Here is a 13,914-nt window from a genome sequence, read left to right on the forward strand (position 1 = left end):
ACTTGTCTTTTGTATATTCATATTGCCAGCGTCACTATTCTTTTTTTTTTTTTTTGGAGAGGTTTTTGCTATAGGGCGCGTGCGCTTGCCAGACAGACAGAGAGAGACATAGAGACAGAAAGCGAGAAATCGTCACGCCGCAATCCCTTCCCCTCCATTCTCCTCTTGGGATCCAGCGACATAGCCATTACGCTAACTGCTGGTCCCTTGGCGTCACTACTCTTGCACTTTGGGGGCCATTATTAAATAAAATAAGGATTACTTGAACATAGTCTGATAACCTAGATGACTACTAAGTGACTAGTAGGCAGGTAGTATATATGGCGTGGATACTCTGGATAAAGAGATGATTCATTTCTAGCCAGGACAGAGCATAGTGGTTAGGGTCCATCATGCTCCTCAGAATGGCATGCAGTTTAATGATTCTGACTTGCTTATTTCTGGAAATTTTCATTTAGTATTTTGGCATTGTGGTTGACCATGAGTAACTGAAACCATGGAAAGCAAAACCGTGGATAAAGGGGATTACTGTATGTTGAGTGACAGAATTGAGATTCTGAGATGTAAGCTAGAGGAACTAGAGGAACAGATCAAAATAAACAAGATGAGATTTAGTAGGGGTAAATATTAGGCTGTTGGGGAAGTCATGACATGTTTTTCTGTGCAAAACTGCATCATGACTTCCTGATGACTGCGGTAGTTCTATGCATACATTCAGAAGATTAAGCTAAAAGACAGGAGATAGAGAAAACTTGACCTAATAGCAGCCCACATGGGCATACGGATGAGGCAACTAGGAATTCAGCATTTGTATTGCTGTGGCTGCATTGAAAGCATTCACAAACAGGTTTAAGAGAAAGTGATCAGATTCTCACTGTGCTCCGTCCTCACCAGACTGCACCTAGAAATTTCAGTCATGGATGTGGCTCTTTAAGTACTGACATCCACAGCCAGCTATTAGCATGGTAGTTAAGATGGGTAGATCCCACATAGCTGACCGCATGCTTCAAGTCCCAGACCCAGTGACTTGGAAAACATTCAAGGCACATGTGCATGCATGCCTAAAATCCCAAGAGAAGAATGGAGGAGAAAGGATTGTGGCATGGCCATCGTTCCTAATGATGTTTTCTCACTTTCTTTGTCTTTTCTGTCTCTCCTTTGGTTAACACACACACCCTACAGCAAAATTAAAGGAAAAAAAATGATACTCAGCCTCATCCTCCACCAGTTCACAATATGATTAGCTGGGCCCAAGATGGGATGAGGGCATCTCAAAATAAAGAAAGAAAGAAGGAGAAGAAAAGACATCTAGGGCCAGATTTGTGGCCCTCAGATTAAGGCAGCCTGATTCCCACATAGTTGACCCTCAGGGTTCAAGTGTTGGGCCGTGTGGCTTGAGAAACATGCTGGGCACATGTGTGTGCATTCCCAAAATGGAGGAAGAGATGGAAAAGAAGATTGCAACATGACTGTTTCCTAATGGGGAGGTACTTCCTCCTATCCCTCTCTCTCTATCTCTGTCTCTCTCTGGCACTCTGGCAAGGGTACATGTCCTCGGGGGGTGGGCGAGTGAAGTGGGGAGGAGAAAGAACAGATATCCACATCTATTATTGTGTCATAAAATAGTGAAGGGGCTGAAAACTCTAGCATGCAAATAAATGCAACCTTGGCTAGGAAGGATGCACAAGTATTATTTCTACAGAGCTGCCTCCTAGAAGAGAAAATAGGCCGACCCTGAGTAATTCCACTAGACCAAGGTAATAGAAATTTGCAGAATGCGTTAGGTTTTCCTTACTTAAGAAAACTCTATGACCTTGGGTGAAAAATGAGTGGAATGGCAAGAGACCTGGCCGGTAAGACTGGAAAACCTGGAATTTAGACTAGTCAGGTATCTTGTCTGATCTAGAGTTTTTTCATATAGAAGATGAGAATGAATAACAAGATTTATTTGTTTAGCCCTTCTGTAAATGTTTATTGAAGCCCTACTATATACTAAGCATTACTTGATATATAGAGAATAAATTCCATTATGTGTCCTCATAGAACTGGAATAATTCAAAGCCAGACAAATAAGTAATTATTACATACAATGAAAGTCAAAGGTCTTTGACTTTTCTTCCTTCTCTGTCTGGCATATTGTAGTGAGAATGGCCTTGCTCTATGTGGTCTCTTTTATCTCTCATTCTGTGATTCTTTGAATGGCTATAGAAGAGTAGGGGGAAATGAGATTATTGTGGTCCTTCATTTAAACCAGATTTAATAAGTAATACCTTTTTCCTTTTGGAAAGAGAACTTAAGCTAGCAGAAGTAACAATTGACTAAAAAGACAGGAGATGGGAATCCTTTTCCTGCTCTGATGTCTATCATTGGATAAATTACTTTTTATCCTTTTTTGTGGTCTAAGTTTCTAGGTCCAGGAACTAATTTTAAATTAAAAAAATCAATGTATAAGAAGAATATTAACATATACTGAAATAGTAATGTTAAGTCTATGGAAGTAAAAAAATGTTATATAATTTGTGTTTTAAACTATTCTATATCGTAAAATTCAAAGAGATATGATCACTTTATATAAGTAGGCCGTTTGATATCATAAGATATAAATTTGCTTTTTTGATTTATTCCTGGTATTCTCATCATAGAAGTCACATGGTAGTCTTTGATATGTTTCAGAAGAATAAAATCATTTTGAATTTCAGAAGATAGGAATCTTTTGATAGACCTTCCTGAACTTCATAGACCATAGCTGTGCTCTTTAAAAAAAAAAAAGCCGTTCATTTCTCCCAGTCTTTGTTGCTGTACTTTGGTCTGGAAAGTTCTTGTCCCTTTTTGTAGCTTCCTCTTTGGTTAACATTGTTCTCATCATGTGTTCATTTCCGGCTAAACTTTTAAAGAAAGTGTTAATGTACCATTGGACTCCACATTAAGTAAAAAGTTTCTATTTACTGACCTTTCACTGAGAGAGAAATTTCTCTAAGTGTGGTTTTAGGTTAGACTGGGATAGATCAAAATTCTTCTTAATTTCTAAGTTCCTTGAAAAACTAAGCTTTCCACAGACTCCTTAGAGTAAGAGCTACTTCAGGATTTTTCTAAATCCATTGTACTGCCCAAAGGCAGGAGCATTTGTACTTAAGTGAAAAACTTGCCATTATAAAACACATCCCTAGCTAAGGAAATCTAGTAATGTAGCAATACCAGCTTATTTCTTGTGTTGATATTTTTTGTGTAATTGTTCACTCATTTGTACTAATTTGGGACTTGCAGTCCCAGAAATTGGGATGTAGGGGCAAATTAAAAGCTAAAAGTTAATGTAGTAGGCATTGTGGCTACATGTTTTTACACCTTGAAATATTTTAATTAAATCACAGTAATGAAAAACGAAGAGTAGGAAATTCCTTTCTTTATTTCAAAAGAAAATAGAGCAGGTCTGCAAAGCAGTGAACCCTGAGATCAGGGGTGACAGCCAGTGTTTGACCATGGTTCTGGATACAGTTCTATATGGTACGTAGCTCAACGCTTCTGGATGTGAAAAATTCTTTACACACCTTTAAAGACTTTTTTCCAGGCCTTTCTTGACTACCACCCCCCCTTTCCTTTCTAATGGCCCCAGTAGAGTGGGACATTCCTCCTTCATGACCCTACCCTCAGCCATGCTCACGACTCTAGTTACAGATCTGCAGCTCTGTGTCTTGCCTTTTTGAAGGTAGGACCCGGGACCAGTTTGTCTAGCCCAGGATTTCTCAGTGTCCTATGAGCAATATTTGCATCGGAATCACAAGTGTTGATGTGGGAAGGGATGGGCAGACTTGTCGAAGAAGTCAGAATCTCTGGGATTTTAAACAAACTTTCTGATAGATATGGGTGCATACAGTTTCAAAAACCACTGGTGTAGCCCACAGAGTGTTCTCAGTCAGTCATTCAAGCCATACGTCCATTTTCTATTGGTTATGTAAGTACATTTCCTTTATTTCTTCCACATGTTTAACATTTTAACCATTGACGTATCAATCTGCTGACATCTCCAGGTTTACGTGTATTCCTTTACATTCAGAAACATTAATGATGTTCTAACAGGATTCTAGTTTTTCTGGGTACAAGAAAGGAAAGGATTATATCAAATCCTTGATCCATGTTCTAGTTTCTTCCTTCCTTCCTCCCTCCCTCCCTCCCTCTCTCTCTTTCTTTCTTTTTTCTTTCTTTCTTTCTTTTTAGAGAGATTTTTGCTATAGGGCACGTGTGCTTGCCAGAGAGACAGAAAGTGAGAAATCACCCCCGCTGCCCCCGCCCAAAGGGATGGCCATGCTGCAATCTCTTTTCCTCCATTCTTCTCTCGGGATTTTAGGCATGCACACACACAGGCCCAGCGTGAGTTTAAAGCTGCCAGATCCGAGATTTGAACTGTGGTTGACTATGTGGAATCTAGCAACGTAACCATTATGCCATCTGCTGGCCCCTAGCTTCTTTTTAAATACATCCGAATGCTATGCCTTATTTTATCTTATACCTGAGAAACATTTAATATTTGAATTTTGAGATAGCTTTTACCCCCCCTTATCTGCTGCCAACTGAGTCATCTTTTATTTAGATGACCATATTGGCCTCCTAACCAGTCTTCCTGCTTTCATTCTAAACGTTCTCAAATCTGGTCTCAGATGTAGCAAGCACGATTTTATTAAAATTCGGATTGACCCTAGTAGACCTTTCTCTATAATCCTTCAGTGGCTTCCCACTTTTGGCATGAAGACCAGCATCCTCACAATTACCCCACCCTTCTCCTTAGTCTCACCTCTTGCTTTTTTGCACACTCTCTCCTCTATACCAAATTCCAGCCACTCTGGCTTCTCCCTGTTCCTCAAATGCACCACCTCCTTCCCACCCACCTTAGAGACTTTGCTTGTGTAGTTGCCTCTCCCTGGAATAGTACCACTCCCACCACTGCCCCCAGCTCATTCCTTTGGTCACTTTATTGAGAACACCTTCTCCAGCCACTTAGGACCTACTAATTTCCCTCCACTGTAATTCTGGTTTACTGCTCTTGTTCTAGTACTGTGACAATAGAGATTAAATGGTCATTTATGTACCTATGGGGTTGTTGGAATAGTCATGATGCATTTTTGCGTAGAACAGAGAAATACATCATGACTTTCCCAATGACCTAATATTTGTTTAACATCTGTCCCCTGATGGCTAGAGCTGTGTTGCTCTTGTCTGTTGCCATTTCCTAACTCTGCAGCTAGCCCACAGCAGGTGCACACTAAATATTTCTGAACATTTTCTATGTTGAGCCCTCTCTCTCCACTCCCACCACTGGGTTTCCTGCCTTTATCATCTTTTCTAGAGATTTTAGGTTACAGTCATCTGCAAAAAAAGAAAAAAAAAATTGACGTGTTCTCTCCTGTCATGTAGGTTGTTAAAAATATTAATAGATGATGGACCCCAAACTTACCCTTTGGGTAAATAGTCACGGTCCTGTAGGTTTCCTGGGACTTATTTTTAAAGAGAGATTTTTGCTATTAGGGCATGTGTGCTTGCTGGAGAGAGAGAGAGAGAGAGAGAGAAAAATCGAGAAATGAGAAATCAACCCCTAGGGGGGATGTCCACACTACAATCCCTTCTTTATTCTCCTCTCCTCTCAGGATTTTGGGCGCATATGTACATGCGCCCAGCATGAGGTCTAAGGCGCTGGGTCCAGGACTCAAGCCTGGAGTCGACTTATGAGAGTCTAGCAATGTAACCATTACACCATCTGCTGGTCCCAGGACTTTTTTTGTTTTTTACACCTTTGGGTCTAAAAGTAGTCAAAGGCCCTTACCTTTGGGCAAAATAGACATAGTCCTGCAGGTTTCCTGGGACTTTGTTTTGTTTTGTTTTAATTACAGGATCTTTTAGAGACTTCGTTATTCCACCATTGAGGGATAAATACACAACATATCCAACCTTTGTTTCTTTTTTGAAAGCTTATTGTATTCACTTAGTAGTGTACATGCATGAAGGAGAAAGAGACAGACAGACAGACAGACAGAGACAGAAAGCACTCCCCAGTGGCTAGTCATGCTGCATTCTTCTTCCTCCAGTTCTCCATTCTGTCAGGCTCCTGAGCATACCTATCCCAGTGTGAAGCCAGCGGGGCCATGATTTGAACACTGGTCAACCATTTGGGATCTGGCTTTTTTGCATAGCACCTAACTGCTGCACCATAGGGCCAGTCCAACTCACTGAATCATAATACCCTCTCCTGAGGAATTAGAGTTCCTCAGACAGAGATGCAGCCCCTGCCTTGGGTACTACACTATGGGAGTTGATTTGACTTATTTGCACAGATTCTACTTCTACCCCAGTTGCTGCCATTCAGTCTGGCACTAGCCACCTACAGTTAGCACAGATTCTACAGGCGCAGGGCTCAGTTCTCCATAAGACTATTCCCACTTCTTTTTAAATTTTTTTTTACAGAGGTGCTTTTTTTTTTTTTTTTTTTTTTTTTGCCATAGGGCGCATGTGCTCACCAGAAAGACAGAGAGAGACAGAGACAGAGAGACAGAAAGCGAGAAATCACACCCCACCCCACCCCCCGGGGGGATGGCCATGCCGCAATCCCTTCTCCTCCATTCTCCTCTTGGAATCATGGGCACACATGCACACACGCCCGGTGTGAGTTTAAGTGACCAGGTCTGGGACTCGAACCGTGGTCTACTACATGGGAGTCCAGTGACATATCCATTACACCAACTGCTGATCCTGAGACTACTCCCACTTCTGATGTGAACTACCAGTCGGGTTGCCAGGCCACATGCACTCTGACTGACTACATCTTTAGGGGTTTATGCAACTCGTACAGATTCAATAATTTGCTAGGAAAACTCAAAGAAATCAGGAAAACACTATAGTTACAATTATAGTTTTATTATAAAGAATATAAATCAGGAACAGCCAATCACAAGTACTCAGAGTGTGAGGTCTGGAGGACCCATAACAGCCTGGTTGCAGGCCTCCCAGATCCCCAGCTCAGGGTGCTGGACAGACATATCTATTAATTTAATTTTATCTTTTTTTGAGAGAGAGATTTTTGCTATAGGGCGTGTGCACTCACCAGACAGAGAGAGAGACAGAAAGCGAGAAATCACCCCCCATGGGGGATGGTCACGCCTCAATCCCTTCTCCTCTATTCTCCTCTCGGGATCTTGGGCACACATGCACACGCGCCGGCGTGAGTTTTAAGCCACTGGGTCCGGGACGCGAACCGCGGTCGACTACGTGGTAGTCCAGCGATATAGCCATTACACTAACTGCTGGTTACCCCTGGACAGACATATCTAGTGACTTTGTGATCCCTATTCTCTAACCCAGATATTCAAGTCTTGGTTTAAAATAGAGGATGTTTCTTTTTAAAATAGATATAAAAGAAACCCATAAAATTATATTTACTGGGGCTGGCAGGTGGCATGGTGGTTAAGGTGTTGAACTCCCACATGACTTACTGCAGTTTGGGTTCTAGACCTGGCAGCTTGCTTTCTCTCTTTCTCTCTCTAGTCAAACTTTAATATAATAATAAGTAAATAAAATTAAATAATTCTTTTAAAAATTGTATCTAGGGACCAGCAGATGGGACCAGCAGATGGCATAATGGTTATGTTACCGGACTCCCACATGGTCGATCCTGGTTCAAGTCCCAGACCTAGTGACTTAAAACTCATGCCAGGAACGTGTGCACGCATGCCTCAAATCCCGAGAAGAGAATAGAGAAGAAGGAATTGCAGCATGGCCATCCCCCCTGGGGGTGATTTTTCACTTTCTGTCTCTCTGGCAAGCTTACACTTTCTATAGCAAAAAATCTCTCTAAAAAAAAATTGTATTTAAGCAGAAAAAAAATTGATGTGTGCTATCTACCACATCTAGATAGAATCTCAAAACCTAAGATATGAGTGCATATCAGTTTCAAAAGACTGAAAATGACATTCTCCTCAAGACACCTCCCAAATATGAAAGGTTGTGTATTGTCCCTTTTTTCAGTAAAATGAGTAAATCATGTGGGGCCGAACCAAAAGCTTTGCTGAAAATCCCTTTCGAATCATGAGACTTCTACCTCTAACACAGAGGATAAACTCATTGGGTTGTTGGGAAAGTCATGCTGCATTTTGCATAGAGAAATACACCATGACTTTCCCAATGACCTAATAGTTTGGCTCTTTCTCCATCTTCATCAATAAAGATGTTTTTTTTTGTTTTTTTTTTGTTTTTTTGAGCCCTAGACTTAGAGACCAGGCAAAAATAAAGATACTCGTGATGTGTTAACTGGGAGGCATCCAGACTCAGTGGGAGAAGTAATAAATGAGGAGCACAAGAGTTGAGCCTTCTGTTTATAGCCCTGCCCCTGATTTATTGGACAGCATGAGCCAGCTTTTTCCGTCTTGTGGGTCAGTATCATCAACACTCTATTCTGAGGGAAGATGAAACTATCTTGTCTATGTACAACTGAGATGTTATGAAACAGTGGCTGAAACTAAAGTGGCGTATCTTAATTCAGTAATACTATAATTTTTTTTCCCTGAAAACATGGGGAGGTTCCCTAATGATCTCTTGGGTAAAGAAAAGTCTAATGGTAGCCTAACTATGGATGGGAAACCTTTGGGGAAATGATACTTCTCATTCATTGAAGAACTTTATTTCCTTTCTTTTTCTTTTTTTAAAGAATTATTTATTTAATTTTATCTATTCATTCATTTATTTTCATTTGACCAGAGAGAGACATGAGGTGGGAGGAGTGAGAAAGCAAGCCACCAGGTCTGGGACTTGAACCATGGTCAGACATGTGGAAGTGTCCAGTGCTTTAACCACCATGCCACCTGCTGGTCCCGGTATGGAGAATTTTTAAGTTTATTTATTTTTTACATGAGAAAGAATCAGAGACAGTCACCCCCATTAGGGTCTTCATGCCGAGATCCACCCTCTAGCCTCAGCCAGCCTGGATTATGGGTACATATGCCTGGCGTGTACGAGGAGGCCTCAACATGTGAACCTGGGCCTGTCCCCTATGGATCCAGTTGTGTTACTGCTTCACTACCAGCTGGCCACAGGATGAAGAATTTCAACTTGAGTAAAATGCTGAGGATTTCCTGACAACCCCAAGAGCCTAACTTTCTTATTCAACCCCCATCTCAATAATCTTCACTCATTGACATGCGTGTTCTGACCATTTTTCCCTTTTCTTGCTGCCCCCACTATTAGATGCTGTTTGCCAGAGCCGTCATCCGTAAGGGGGTTTTCCAGGATTAATAAACAATATTGCTTCTTTCTCCTCTCAAGGGCCAGGAAGATGGAGAATAAATATCGTGTGCTTTGCTTATAGATCACAGTTATTATTGTATAATAGACCCCTTAATTAGATAGACTTATTCACCTGGTTATAGCTAGAGTCCCTAAAGCCATGTTCTTATACCACACCAGAAAGAAAACCTGCTCCCTTAAGACTGGGCTGAATATACCAGTCCCTTCTTATAAACTCATCTGGCTAAGAAATGGTGAGAGAAGTTGGGGATATTACTTGAGGAAATATGGCCTTCCAAATGGCACCCAAGGACCAGAGGATGGAAGTTTCCCACTTGAAGGCATTTTTTGTGTCTTCCTCCTGAGCCTAAGTAACCTGTTACAAGCAGCCCATCTACAAATTTAGCATATACAGTAGTTAAAAGCTTAGTTTTGAATGGGGTCACAAATGTGTGTTTTTTAAGGACCAGCAGTTAGCGTAATGGCTATGTCGCTGGACTCCCATGTAGTTGACTGTGGTTCGAGTCCCAGACCTGGTTGCTTAAACTCACACCGGGTGCGTGTGCGTGCATGCCCAAGATCCCGAGAGGAGAATGGAGGAGAAGGGATTGTGGCGTGGTCATCCCCCCTGGGGGGTGATTTCTCACTTTCTATCTCTCTGTCTCTCTCTGTCTTTCTGGTGAGTGCACGTGCCCTGTAGCAAAAAGAAAAAAAAAAGTGTATTTTTTACAGAGACAGAAAAGCTTGGCACAAAAGTATAAGGAAAAGAATAAGTGTAAGGGAGAAAGGAGACCAAGGCTGTCCCTACATCCTATAGAGTATGAAGAATTTGGTTTGGAATGAAAATGAAGATATTCAAGCATCATGGATTTAAAGGATGATGAAAGAAATCTTTTTCACTTTGAGATTGTTTCGAGTAATACCCGGATCTACTCTCATGACTTTAATTTTATCAAATTGTCGTCATTACCAAAATAGCTCAAGTAAAAATTACTCAAAGAGATGTTGTCAGGATTTTTTCAGAGGTTTTAGCAAAGAAGAGGAAAGGTTGTGTTTTAAAGATACCATAAAGTTCAAAGAGGTGAGGGTTTCATAAAACATAAGGAAAGAGAAACAGGCATTACAAATGGGGAGTGACGTGACAAAGAAGGCAGAGGGGACCCGGAGGGACACTGTATGGGGTAGGTATGTTACACACAGGAGGTTGTCTGAGGCCGATGTAAGAAGAGACTGCTAAATCCAAGCTAGAAGGAAAGGCAAGTCCCAGAAACAGAGCAAGGAAAGACATGTTGCTTTCAGGTAAACCAAAAAGGTCATCAGAACTTCTAAGCAATAAGGGGTTACTGACCTTTCAAAACAATCATAACAGAGATGTAACTGGAGAGTCACAAAAGGAGTTAGTGGTGGCTTAATGCAGTGTTAAATACCAGAGAAAATCACTGTAGAACATAATCCAGGTACAGTTTGGATTTTTTGTGAGTACAGGTATTGAGAGCAAGACTGAGAATAGGGTGAGTGAGGCACTTGGCTTTTCAATTTTTGTTATGTATTGGAGAGAATGATTTTTGCTATAGAGTGCATACGCTCACTGGAGAAACAGAGACAGAAAGCGAGAAATCATCCCCCAGGGGGAATGGCCATGCTGCAATCCCTTCTCCATTGCCCTCTTGGGATTTGGGGCATGGATGCGCAATTGTCCTGAGTGAGTTTCAAACTGCCCAGTCCAGGACTTGAATCACAGTTGACTATGTAGGAGTCTCGTGACATTACCATTATGTCATCTGCTGGTCCCAAGGCACTTGCTTTTGGCACAGAATTTAAGGGATGCTCCAATTAAAAAAAAAAAAAAAGCTCAGTAATCAAGATGAATAACATTTTCATACATTAAACATTTTAAAATTATTTTATTTATTATTATTATTATTATTTAACTTGCTATAGTCATCAGGGAGAGACCTGGTTGGGGGGTGGGGCGGGAGTGAGAAAGTAAGCTGCCAGCTCCAGGACTTGAACTGAAGTCAGCCATGTGGGAGTCCAGAGCTTCAACCATCACACCACTTGCTGGCCCCCATTTAAAATTTTTTGATTGCTAGAGGGCACTTTCACTCACCAAAGTGAGACAGAAAGGGAGAACGAGAAAGCCCCCGCGGTGGGGTGTTGACATGATGCAGTCCCTTCTTTATTTCTCTGTTTTGTCAGGATTTGTGACTTGCACACACACAGCATGTTTTTCAAGCTGCTGGGCTGGGATTTGAACCATTTTCAGCCATGTTAGATCCAGCTCCCTTAACCATTAGGCCATGGGGCTGACCCTTAATGCTTTTTTTTTTTTACACCACAGAGAGACAAAGAAGGAAAGTGAGAAATCACCCCTCTGGGGAGCGGCCATGCCTCAATCGTTTCTCCTCCATTCTCCGCTTGGGATTTTGGTCACACATGCACGTGTACCCTGTGTGATTTTCTAGCTGCCAGGTCTGGAACTCATACCATGGTCGGCCATGTGAGTTCAGCACCTCTACCACCATGTCTACCTGTTGGCCTTCCTTAATGCATGTTTAAAATTTTAAATTAAGGCCCCCCCCCCCAAAAAAAAAAAAAAAACTTATGATGAACAAAACATAAAAGGTCGACTAGAGACAGGACCAGTATTACTAATTTTTTTTTCTTTTCTCTCGTTCTCTAATGTAGCTCAGTACTGATTTGGAGGAACATTCCAGTAAGACCATGTATTAATAAGACATCTTTCCCCAAAGTTCCAAGTAGCCCAGCCTAGGACTTGCCTTGTTAGAAGGATGGTGAGGTTGACCTCCCTTTCTTGTCTGGGACCATAGAACTTACTGGGAACCCTGGGACCCCCACGTGTATGATAAAACTGCTAGAGAGAGGGGGGTAAGCTGGGACAAAGGAACATTATTCCCACCACTGGCAACATTCATGTCTGAAATAGTCAACTTAGCTGAATCTTTTCTGTTTCTGCACTTGTTTTTCAAGTGAGACTTTCTGGTGGGCAAGGATTTTACCAAAAGGATAAATTTGTGAAGCAAAGAGCTCCAGGCTTAGATCAGATGTTACTAGCAGGTTAGCAGGTATCTAGCAGATAGTGGTCCAGTGTAGACAAGGCCTCTCTTTCATGGCACTTCTTTCCCTTAGCAACATGTGTATTATTTTCTTTAGATAAAAAAGTAGAGCTGAGGGGACTTTTCCTCCTCTGCATAGTAGATGGTACTGTATATATATATATATATATATATATGTATATATATATACACACATACATATTTAGGTTTTTGCCATAGGGTGCGTGTGCATACCTGCCCAAAACTCTGAAAGGGAGAAGAGGTGGAGAAAGGATTGCAGTGTTACCATGCCCCATGGCAGGTGCTTTCTCCTCTCCATATCTCTTTGGTGAGCACACACACCCTCTAACAACAACAACAACAACAAAACAACAACAAAAAAAAGAAAACAAGCAAACAAACAAAACAGTGACTATGTAGAGTCAATATACTGATCTTTTATTTTGACCTCTTCGTACTGTCACATGGTTCTTCAACAGTGGCACTATTAACATTTGGGGTCAAATAATTCTTTGTTGTGGAGGGCTGTCCCATGTACTGTAGAATTTTTAGCAGTATCCTTTGCCACCATCCACTTGATGCCAGTAGCTCTTCCCACCTACCCTTTTGTGACAGCCAAAAATACCTGCAGACATTGCAAATGGCCCCTGTTGGAACAAAAATCTTCCCTAGTTTTAGAGCCACTGCGCTGCCAAGAACAAGGCCTACCAGCCATGGCTTCTCTTCCTTGCTTAGTTTTTCCTCATTTCCTTATAAAGAAAGAAATGTCTGGATATATAAATGTTGATTTTTTTCAACATTATATAACCTAAGACCTAAGCATTTTAATGAATAAATTTAAGTGAAAATGGGCTATAGTAAATGACTCACGAATCATCATTCAGTATCAAATATGTCAGACGCTTTCAATAATAAGTAACAGACTATCCTATACAAACCAGTTACAATAAACGGATTTATTCTCAATCAGCTGAGTTTAGACATTGGTTCATCTGATGGCTCAAATTATTTTAATTATATTTTTTGGACATGTTGCTGCAAACAAACAACATTTAGTCTTTCAAACCATCTGCCCTTCCTGACTGAGGGAGCCCATATGATGGTCACAGGCTCAAAATATCACCGGCATCTTCGATGGTTGTTCTCCCATATACCCCTCATCAGAAGTTGCCAAATTGTTTGCATTGTGTCTCCATAGTAACTACTTCTTTTTCTACCTTTTCATTCCAAGTCTACTGCCCATTCAAGCTTAGACTGGTGCGATGACTTATTAACTGGTTCTCTCCCCTTCCGGTTTGCTCTTGCCAATTAATCTTTCAAAGCTCAGATTGCTACTCTACTTCAAACAACTGTAGCTGTTGCCATGTTTTATTGATTAGTAAGGACTCCTTACTCAGAGAATTTAGCATTCTTGTGCTTTAGTTTTATCATTCCAAGCTCTTTCACAACAGTGAGCCCTCAGATAACTAGAAAGTTCAGTATTTTCCAAACATGCTACCATTTTCTTTATGTAATTTTTTTTTTTTTTTTTGGAGAGGTTTTTGCTATAGGGCACATGCGCTAGCCAGACAGACAC

At 41.1% G+C, this 13,914-nt stretch overlaps 1 protein-coding gene across 2 annotated transcripts in view; it reads left to right on the forward strand.

Moving 5' to 3' along the window:
* The window catches only part of PLEKHM3 (pleckstrin homology domain containing M3), a 222,554-nt gene that overhangs the window by 34,321 nt on the left and 174,319 nt on the right, over positions 1-13,914 (forward strand). The gene's annotated exons all lie outside the window — the stretch shown is intronic.

The sequence above is a fragment of the Tupaia chinensis genome, unplaced genomic scaffold (assembly GCF_000334495.1).
Source record: "Tupaia chinensis unplaced genomic scaffold, TupChi_1.0 Scaffold000076_1, whole genome shotgun sequence".
Classification (NCBI taxonomy): domain Eukaryota; kingdom Metazoa; phylum Chordata; class Mammalia; order Scandentia; family Tupaiidae; genus Tupaia; species Tupaia belangeri.